We start from the raw sequence: 9,581 nt of genomic DNA, 5'->3' as shown, positions 1-9,581 counted from the left end.
TGGCTGAACGTAAGGCTAGGTGGGCAGCCAGACCATCTGCAATGGCTTAGGTCTAGACGTCCTCAAGCAGTCATAAGGGGCGCTTTTGCTGAGATGGCTGGATCTAGAGTGTGTGATTGATTCATGGTGTAATGTTAGGATTAAGGGTGCTAGAATTAAGGGTGTGAGCACCATCTGCGCTAAGGGTGGGTAGCCTGGATACAATATAAGGGACAGAAAGAGGCTTGCTGCTGGTTTCTTGGAGTTTGTCGCTTGCTTGCTTTGCTGCCTTCTGCCTGCCATGAACTGTTTCTCCTCTGCCATGTGCCGCCCTGCCTTGGAGCCAGCAGATTATGGGCTGAAACCTCTACCAACTGTGAGCTAAATAAACCTTTCTCCCTTAACTTTGGGCATCAGGTATTTTCTCTCAGCAATGAGCAAAATAACTAAGACACCATCACAGCAGCAGAGCCAGTGAGCGCATGGGCATAGATCAGACAGTTGGACAGAATCCTGATGTTTCTCCTTTCCAGCCACAGATTTGAGCAAATCTTAGATTTCAAAAGCTCAGTGTCCCACCAGCATCGAAGAAATGCCAGCCCCTGCCTCAGCACTGTGGATTACACTCAGGACCAAAGAGAGGCGCCCGTGGCCACAGGGCACACACAGCAAGCTCAGTGAACAGTCAGTCTCGGCCCTTGGTGAGGTGTAGGGTGCTCAGATGCGGGCAGGTGCAGTGACTGCCATGGGTGCAGGGGCTGGGAAGTGATGAGGGATGACCCTGGTGAGTGGGAGAAGAAGGATTCAGGCACAGGAAACCGCCTTCCATGGCAGACCAGAGCCTTGCTATACAGAAGCTGTATGGAGCACATCTTGCCTCATGGACTCAAGCTTAGGTGGTCCAAGGAAGACAGCTACTGTTTCTAAACTGAACTCTTTTTGGGGCAGGAGCTTGGGAGGGGCAGTGGTAGGAAGCTGTGAAAATTTTCATAGACATTAAATTCAAACTTGCCAGCTGGGCATGGTGGTGCACACCAGTAATCTTAGTACTTGGGAGGCTGAAGCAGGAAGATTGCCATGAGTTCAAGGCCAGCCTGGGCTACATAGTGAGTTCAAGATCAGCCTGAATTACAAGTGAGACCCTGTTGTGGAGGACCACCCACGGGACTCTCCTTGAAGGAGGAGCAATTGTCTCCATTTTGTCAGGCTGAGCCTGACCCTATTTCCACGTACTGACATGTACAGAGCTGGCTAGACCCTTTCCTTAGCCCATCAATTAGCTTTAAGCAATGCATATCAGTCTAGCCAAGATGGTAGTCTTTGAAAATGGCAGGCGTGTTTCTCCAGACCCCAGTTGTTCCCACGAGTGAGCCTGAGCTGGGATAAGGTGGGTTGTAGAGCCACTGATCCACACTGTTGGCTGGGATAGAGGCTGTGACTTCCTGGGGCTTGAAGGATTACACATCAGAGCTGAAGCACCGACCCCAAAACATCAGATGCTATCTCCATTGTGTTGTGCAGGTTACTCTTTCTGTGTATCCTTCTCTCTGCATTTGCAGAGGTGATTTCAGGCCTCCTATCCAGCCCAGCTCACGGCGCTCACCTACTTCCCACGGTTCTCACAGTCACTCATCCTCAAGCCCCTCCCTTCTTCATGAATGAATAAAACCTAAGTTTGGCCTTGGGTCGAGGCCTTTGTTCTGGATGGCCATCATTGTGGCTGGAGTTAGGACCCCTTGGCTCCCATAACTACAGATACGCCTCAGTGTCTTTGTTCTTGCCATGGATGGCACTGGAAGTGGTAGATTGGGATTAACTCACTAGAATTCCAATAACTTTTCATGGGATTACAAATACAAACTTCCTGGGCCTTGATGAAGATCAGGAAGGGCTCTCTCTACCCTGTTCACCCCCCTCCAAAAAAAAAAAAAGGAGAGAGAAATCTTTCTCTTTTTTTTTTTTAACAAGTTTGAATTTTTAAGGGGGGGCAACACCCCAAGCACAAGCAGCAGCCTCTTTCCGCTGCGCCCTCTGTGTGACGAGGGGAGGATGAGCTCCTCCATTGGCTCGGTGGACCTGGCAACTCCCTGATATTGACTCTAACCTCAAGGACCTGCACAAACCTACAGGAGCGACAGCAGCATCCCCCTCTTAAATATGGAGAAAACTGAGGTCTGCTGTGTTAGAGTATTTCCTGAGAGCTGAGGCTAAACCCTAAGTCTGATATCCGGTCCACTGAGTGCAGCCTACCATGCTGTGGTTTGTTTGTCTGTTGTTTTTGTTTCTGAAACAGGGTCTCAATATGTAGCCCAGGGGCTGGGGATTTAGCTCAGTGGCACAGCGCTTGCCTGGCAAGTGCAAGGTCGTGAGTTCAATTCCTGATACCTGAAAAAAAAAAACCAAAAAAAAAAAAATGTAGCTCACGCTGGCCTTGAATTCACAGTGATCCTCCTGCCTTAGCCTCCCAAATGTTGGGATTCCAGGTGTAACATGCTGTGGTTTTTACCCTCTACAACGTATTAGGTGCCTAATACCTGCTCAGAAAGACAAGGAAGAATAACTGTCTCTCATAGTAATACTTAGGTTAGGGGACATAGGCATCCGAGCTTCAGTTTTCTGCTCTTTCAGATTAGAAGAATCTCTCTTGGGCATCTGCTCTCAGTAACCTTCCTATGCTGTATCCCTTCATCCCCACCACATCTTTTTTTTTTTGGCCAGTACCAGGGGTTGAACCCAAGACCTTTGTACTGAGCTACATCTCCAGCTGTGTAGCCCAGGCTGGTCTCAAACTCAAGATGATCCTCCTGCCTCAGCCTCTTGAGTGCTGGGATTACAGGCATGCACACCCACACCCACCATATTTTGGTGTCTTCACGTACCACACCCTTGCCCTGGAGAAAGTCTGCAACAGCGAGCAGCAGTGTCTCTGGAGGAGGCAGCGACCGAGCTAGGCACGCGGGGCACTGTCCTTGGTGCTGAGAGTGTGGCCGCGGTTTAGAAGTGAATTGGCCCAGGGAGCTCACAGTCTTAAGGGAAGGACACTATGACGGATGGTGACAACTGCTGAGAGGAAAATTATAAAGAAATGTCGAAAGACAACGTTACAGCAAGTTTAAAGGTCACAATTCGCTTTTACTTGCAATTGTACCATGAGGGACACCTCATTCTAGAAAATAAGATGAGCGTTTTGATAAACTGAGCAGAGGAGGGTGACTTTCTAGATAGAAAAGGACCGATGAAAGCAGACATGGCACAAAGAAAGGGTTGTTTGTTTAAGTTGTTTATCTGACCTCCAAAAAATCAGGAGAGGGATGGGGGAGGGGGAAGTGAAGGGAGGGGGAGGGGAGGGAAAGGGGAGGAGGAAAGAATAGACAAATCCCAAAATAGCCTAGTTTTAGCTGCCACAGTAAAGAAATCCTCTCTGTTTTAACTCTATATGAAAAGTAACTTCGCAATAAACAATCCACCTTTAAGTCATGGGACTGAAGTTCATGCTTCACACCAGCACAAGAAGTTCACTGTAGAGCTCCTGATTGGTCTGTTTGGCCTGATACAGGAGCTCAGTCCAAACCAATGGCCTCCTATAAACTTTATTTAACCTGAGGGTTAACATGCTGTAATCCCAGCATTCTGGGAGGCTGAGGCAGAAGGACCACAAATTCGAGCCCAGCCTGCACAACTTAGTGACTGAGAGCGACCCTGTCTAAAATAAAAATATTACAAGGGGCTGGAGATGTGACTCAGTGCAAGGGTCCTGGGTTCAACCTCAGCCTCCCAGAATGCTGGGATTACGGGAGGCACCACCACATGTTGTCCCTATGCCAGCGCGAGATGTAACTGATCTTCTCGATCCAGGCCTTCATCTATTGCTAGTCTCCTCAAAGTAAAGTGCTCCAGGATGTCCATCTTGTTGGCCGCCGTGATGAGCTACTTGCCACCCAGCCTGCAGGCCACCAGGAGGTCCCCTTCCAGGAGGGCCAGTTTCAAACTCTGTCACCACTGGCACGGTGCAGTTTGCCTGGCCCAAGGGACCGAAGGAAGAAGGCCCAGCTCAGATGTATGCAGCCTTCGACTCCTGCTGCCCACAGCAGGGCCAAGGTAACACTCACGGTCCCTCTCAGGTGCCCTGATCTTGTTTTTGTGGGAGTCACAGTGACTTGGGGTCGGGGGGTGGGGCGTCAATGATGCTGATGTTGCAGTTCTTGGTCTTCAACATCCCCAGAGGGCCGTGATGCTAGCTTCCTCGTCTGCCTTCAGCCTGCCTCGCCCCCGCGCCTGTTTGAAGGAGCCTTTGTGCACTTGGGCGGGGAGCAGGAGGGGAAAATCTGAGGGGCACCTCAACTTTCAAAGCTGCCCACTCACTGAGAAGTAAGACCAAAGAGTGAAGTAAGCCGAGTCAGAGGGGACAGTAAAGAGGTAGCAAAGATGACATTCCCCGCTTTAAATAACAGGATTTTTTTCTCGACTTTTCTTTCCTCAGGCTCAAGGGAATTAGGATATTGGCCAATCTGGCTTTGTAAATTTTCTGTCTGGGTAGTAAATTAATAACTGAGAAAGGTCTGGGCATGGTGGAGCGTGACGGAGCACGCCTGTAATCCCAGCACTTGAGAGGCTGAGGTAGGAGGATCACCATGAGTTCGAGGTCAGCCTGGGCTACATAGTGAGACCTGTCTCAGAGAGAGAGGGAGAGAGGGAGAGAGAGAGAAAGGGACAAGGTAAGGATAGGAGGAAGCAGAGAGAATGAAGCCATGAAGAACAGATATGGAAAATCTTGACTAACTTGGATTGTGTCTGATGTTGCAGTTTTCTTAAAAATACAATTTGCTTGTTTGCCTTGTTTGTTTGTTTGAAGCAAGATCTCTCTAGATGGTCCAGGCTGGCCTTTTAGCCAGCCTTGAACTCACAGAGATCCTCCTGCCTCAGCCTCCCATGTGCTGGGATTACAGGTGTGCACCACCATGCTCAGTTTATTTATTTATTTATTCATTTATTGTCATAAAACCAATTATATAATAGAAGCTATACAAAAAGAGATAGTATAACTGATAAAATTAAGGAAAGAATATTTAGACTGTTTCAAAGGATTTAAAGCAGGAACATGACATTTTTCAAAATGCTGTGTGAGAAATAAAATTCTTAACTATAAGTAGAAATATAACTTTACCCAGAGTACAGAATACAAAGACAGAAATAGAGGGCTGGGGATTTAGCTCAGCAGCAAAGCGCCTGCCTGGCAAGTGCAAGGTCGTGAGTTCCGTTCCCGGTATTGGAAAACAAACAAACAACAACAACAACAAAAAAAAACAAAAACAGAAATAGAAAAGAATTGTGTGACTCCAAAGTCTGAAAATTATTAATGACCAAATATTTAGGTTCCATGCCCAGTTTAAAAGTACAATTTTAAAGTTACAATTCTCCTCACCTCCTTTTTATGTATCTTCATTTCTTCTATCCTATCTAAATTCCACCTGAAAAATCAGGAAACTAAGATGTGGGAGCAAGATTACCCATTAGCAAGTTGAAGAATTAGGCTGGGGGTGGTGGTGTATATCTGTAATCCCAGCACTTGGGAAGCTGAGGCAGGAGGGTCGCTGGAAGTTTGAGGCCAGTTTGGGTTACAAAGTGAGTTCAAGGCCAGCCTGAACTGCATAGTAAGACCCTGTCTCAAAAAGAAAAAAAGGTCGCAGAATTAGAATTGAAACACGAATTGACTCCAAAACCTTTTTTTCTTTATAGGTGCTGGCAAGGGAAGCCAGAGTCTCACACACATGAGACAAATGCTCAGCCACTGAGCTCCAGCCCCAGCCCCCAGCCCTAGAATCTTATAGCCTCGCTCCTCCCGATGAGCTGCGTCAGAAGTGGAGGAAAGCGAAGGCACTGACCCTGGCCTACTAGTTCATCGTCATGGCCAGGTGTCCAGGCCTGGAGTGAAACTGAGGGTGGGACATTGGGCTGGGGAGGAGGAGGATGAGCTGCTGGGGTGTTTTCCAGTCCTGCAAGAAAGTCAGATCCCTGAGGAGCTTGAGGGGGTTCTCGAAGGTTCTAGAACAATCCACACACTGGTTCCTGAAGACCAGGCCATGTGCCAGGAAACCAGCAGCCAGGTTCATGCAGGGAAAGATGGCCAAAGGGACAAGCTTCCAGGACCAGCTGGCCTGCTTGGACTGGAATCCTGCCTCTGCCCCTTCCTTCAGTGAGTTCCTTACCTTCGGTTTCTGGGTACTCTCCGTATTGCTGGGGCTCAGGAAGCTAAGACCCCCTCCCCCACAGTCGCTCTTTCCCACCCCAAATCCCCACCATGCAAACTAGACATGGTGGTGCACACCTGTAATCCCAGCACTCAGGAGGCCTAAGCAGAAGGTCGATGAGATTTCAAGGCCAGCCTGAACTACATAGGGAGACCCTATCTCAAAAAACAAAACAAAACATCCCAATCATGTAACCAACAGATCTAAAAGAATTAAGATGACAAAGTAGAAGCCTGGAGATCCTCTCACCAGAGAAGAGAGCATCAGCCCGGTGTGGTGGTACAAACCTGTAATCTAAGCACTACGGGAGGCTGAGGCAGGTGGGCAATTTAGAGAGCAAGACCCTGTCTCAAAATAGAAAATTTTTTTAAAATCTGGGGATGTCACTCAGGGTGAAGTCCATGGGTTCACTCATTAGTAAAGAGCGGGGTGAGGATTGACTCTTGCGCCAGAGCGATTGAGGGGTGGGGAAGCCGGCGGCGCTGTTCTTCCAGCTCTCTTCTGACCAGCTTGACTGAGCCTGGTCCTTCTCCTTGGATTACCGCGATGGTAGACAGGAGGTTTGTGAGTGGATGGTTGGATAATGTAGCAAATTGCATGCTCATCTAAGCTTTGTTTTTCACGAAGTACTGTGCACCTTGAAATGGTAACAGAATTTCTTGGTGATAGCTCCCAGAAGTCCATAAAAGCTAACGGGAGGTGCTTGTGACATCCTTCAGTGGGCTTTCCGCTCATGCTTTGGAGAATATCTGCACAGTGTGGGCAGGAATTTTTTTTTTTTTTTTTTGTCCTTTCGAGACAGTATCTCACTATGCAGTTCAGGCCAACCTTGAGCTCACTTTGTAGCCCAGGCTGGTCTCAAATTCTCAAGGATCCTCCTGCCTCCGCCTCCCGAGTGCTGGGATTACAGGTGTGCGCCACCAGGCCTGGCTAGGAACATGGATTTGTTATCCAAAGATCAGGTACCAAGTCCCTGCTTTACCATGTCCTTTTATTTCTTTTTTCTTTTTTATTAGTTTTGTTTTGAAACAGCATTTCATTATGTAGCCCAGGCTGGCCTCAAACTCACAGTGATCCTCCTGCTTCAGCCTCCCATGTGCTGGGATTACAGGCATGCGCCACCACACCTGGCTCCTCATAGGATTATTATGAAGGTCAGATGAGCTATAATAGTTCTCTGTAAACTGTAAAGTGCTATAGGAATGTCTATGGTTGTTATAGCACTAGCTTGTGGAAATATGGAAATAAATACATAAATGTGAAAATAAACACATAATAAGTGATGTTTGTTTGTTTTGTGGTGCTGTTGGACCCAGGACCTTTACACTGAACTATATCTCTAGCCCTTTTTTATTTTTTTACTTTGAGACAGGCACTCAGTAAGTCACTAGATTACCCAGGCTGAGGTTGAACTTGCAATCCTTCTGCCTCAGCCTCCCAAAGTGTTAGAATTACAGGTGCGATCACACTTGGCTATAATGAGTAGTTTTTGAAGATGCTGATTACTTGCTGGCCCACCTACGTCGTGGGTCAGTAAGTTCATTTTACCGCACAAGAGATTCTTCTGGTATCCCACCTTTTGGAAACACTAGGATGAGCTTATGCCAAGAGGAAGCCGGTAGTGACCGAACTGTCTGAAAGTCTTGTGCCCTGGGACATCATGGGGCACGGAATCACTGGCAGAAGCTCCTTGGGGTCCCTCTTATAAAGCACCTACCCTGCCTGCTTTCTTGCTTCCCTCCTCCCAGAAGCCCTTTCCCCCGCCTTGCCATTCCTTCCCTCCCACTTCTGGACACTGGTGTGGTCTAAGGCTCTACTGTCTGCACAGGCCGCTTCCAGCGGTAGGAAGGGAACTCTGCCCCAAGGCTCCGGCCCTCGGCTTCCACTCTGGGAACTGCCTCTCTGCCTGGGGCTCCCTGGCCTGGTGCAGCCGGGTTGGACACTCACAGGGCTGTCCCTGTTTGTGTCCCTCCTTGGGACCGCAGTCCTGCAGCCTGCCTCCTGTGTGTCCCAGCTTTCTTCCTTGTTTCTCTTGGGAGAGAAGCTTGATCCTGGATAATCGATCTTGGGATAAAAGCAGAAATGTTACAGGCTTTTCTCTGGACTATTTTAAGTTTGTCTTAGTAAGAAATTCTCACTTTTTTTCCTGTTATGGTTCTGTTTAATTCTGTTTCTTTTTTTTTGGTTTTTTGGTTTTTCTCCGGTACCGGGAACCGAACTCACAACCTTGTGCTTGCCAGGCAGGCGCTTTGCCGCTGAGCTAAATCCCTAGCCCCTTAATTCTGTTTCTTACTACCAAAGGTTCCTAACTCACACAGGATACTTATCTACTTACTTCTCTGTGTTTGTAGCACTATGGATGGAACCCAGGGCCTCAGACTTGCTAGGCAAGCAGTGTCCCACTGAGCCGCACCCCCAGCCACTCACACAGGTTGGAACAAATGCTCTGCTTTATTGTTTTCCTGAAAAGTTGAGTACGCTTTATCTTTTTTTAAAGTGAATGTTAAAAAGAACCACACACTAAGAGCAAACTTAAAGAAACAGGCTCAGTTACGAACTGGACAGGTGTTTCCTGGCACCTGCTTGGTGTCAGCAGCCACATCACCTGTTCTCATGCTCCCATCCACCCCGGACAGGGGTCATGTTCCCCCATCTCACAGAGAACTGAGGCACAGAGAGGTTAAAGGACACAGGCCTAGGAAGTGGCACAGACAATGTGTGTCAGTGCTTGGCACAACGACAAGAAGATGGGTTTTGCTGGCATCAGCACAGCTCATGATGGGGAGATTTCTTGGTGGGGACCCTTTTGGCCCAGAGAGTGCAGAGCGTGAGAAAGATCATGCCCTGGCCCGAGGGCAAATCCTCAAACTAAAAAGGACTTGGGATCTCTTACTATCCCTCCATTTCCCTCTTTCCAATATTTCTGCTATAAAAAGCCTTTCTGCAACTGTGCACACCTGTAATCCCAGCTACTTGGGATGCTGAGGCAGGAGGATTGCAAGTCTGAGGCCAGCCTGGAAAGTTAGGGAGTCCTTATTTTTCCTTTGTTTGTCTGTTTTGGTTTTTGTTTTAAATCATCCCTGTCCTAGCTGCAGGGAGGAGGGAAGGTGTCATATAATTGGTTCTGGAATAAAATATTTCCTTTGCCCGTGCTCATTTTGATATCCAAAGGTCTCTTTCAAATCAATAAGAAGAGGCCCTACAAATACACAAAGAGCCAACACCAATAGAGATGATCTGACATTTCTAGGAACCAAAGAAATGCAAATTAGTCTGTAATCCCAGCCCTCAGGAGGCTGAGGCAGGAGGATCATTGTGAGTTCCAGACCAGCCTGGGCTACAAAGTGAGCTCAT

This window comes from Chinchilla lanigera, unplaced genomic scaffold (assembly GCF_000276665.1).
Source record: "Chinchilla lanigera isolate Chin_1 unplaced genomic scaffold, ChiLan1.0 scaffold00051, whole genome shotgun sequence".
Classification (NCBI taxonomy): domain Eukaryota; kingdom Metazoa; phylum Chordata; class Mammalia; order Rodentia; family Chinchillidae; genus Chinchilla; species Chinchilla lanigera.
This window is presented reverse-complemented; position numbering follows the sequence as displayed.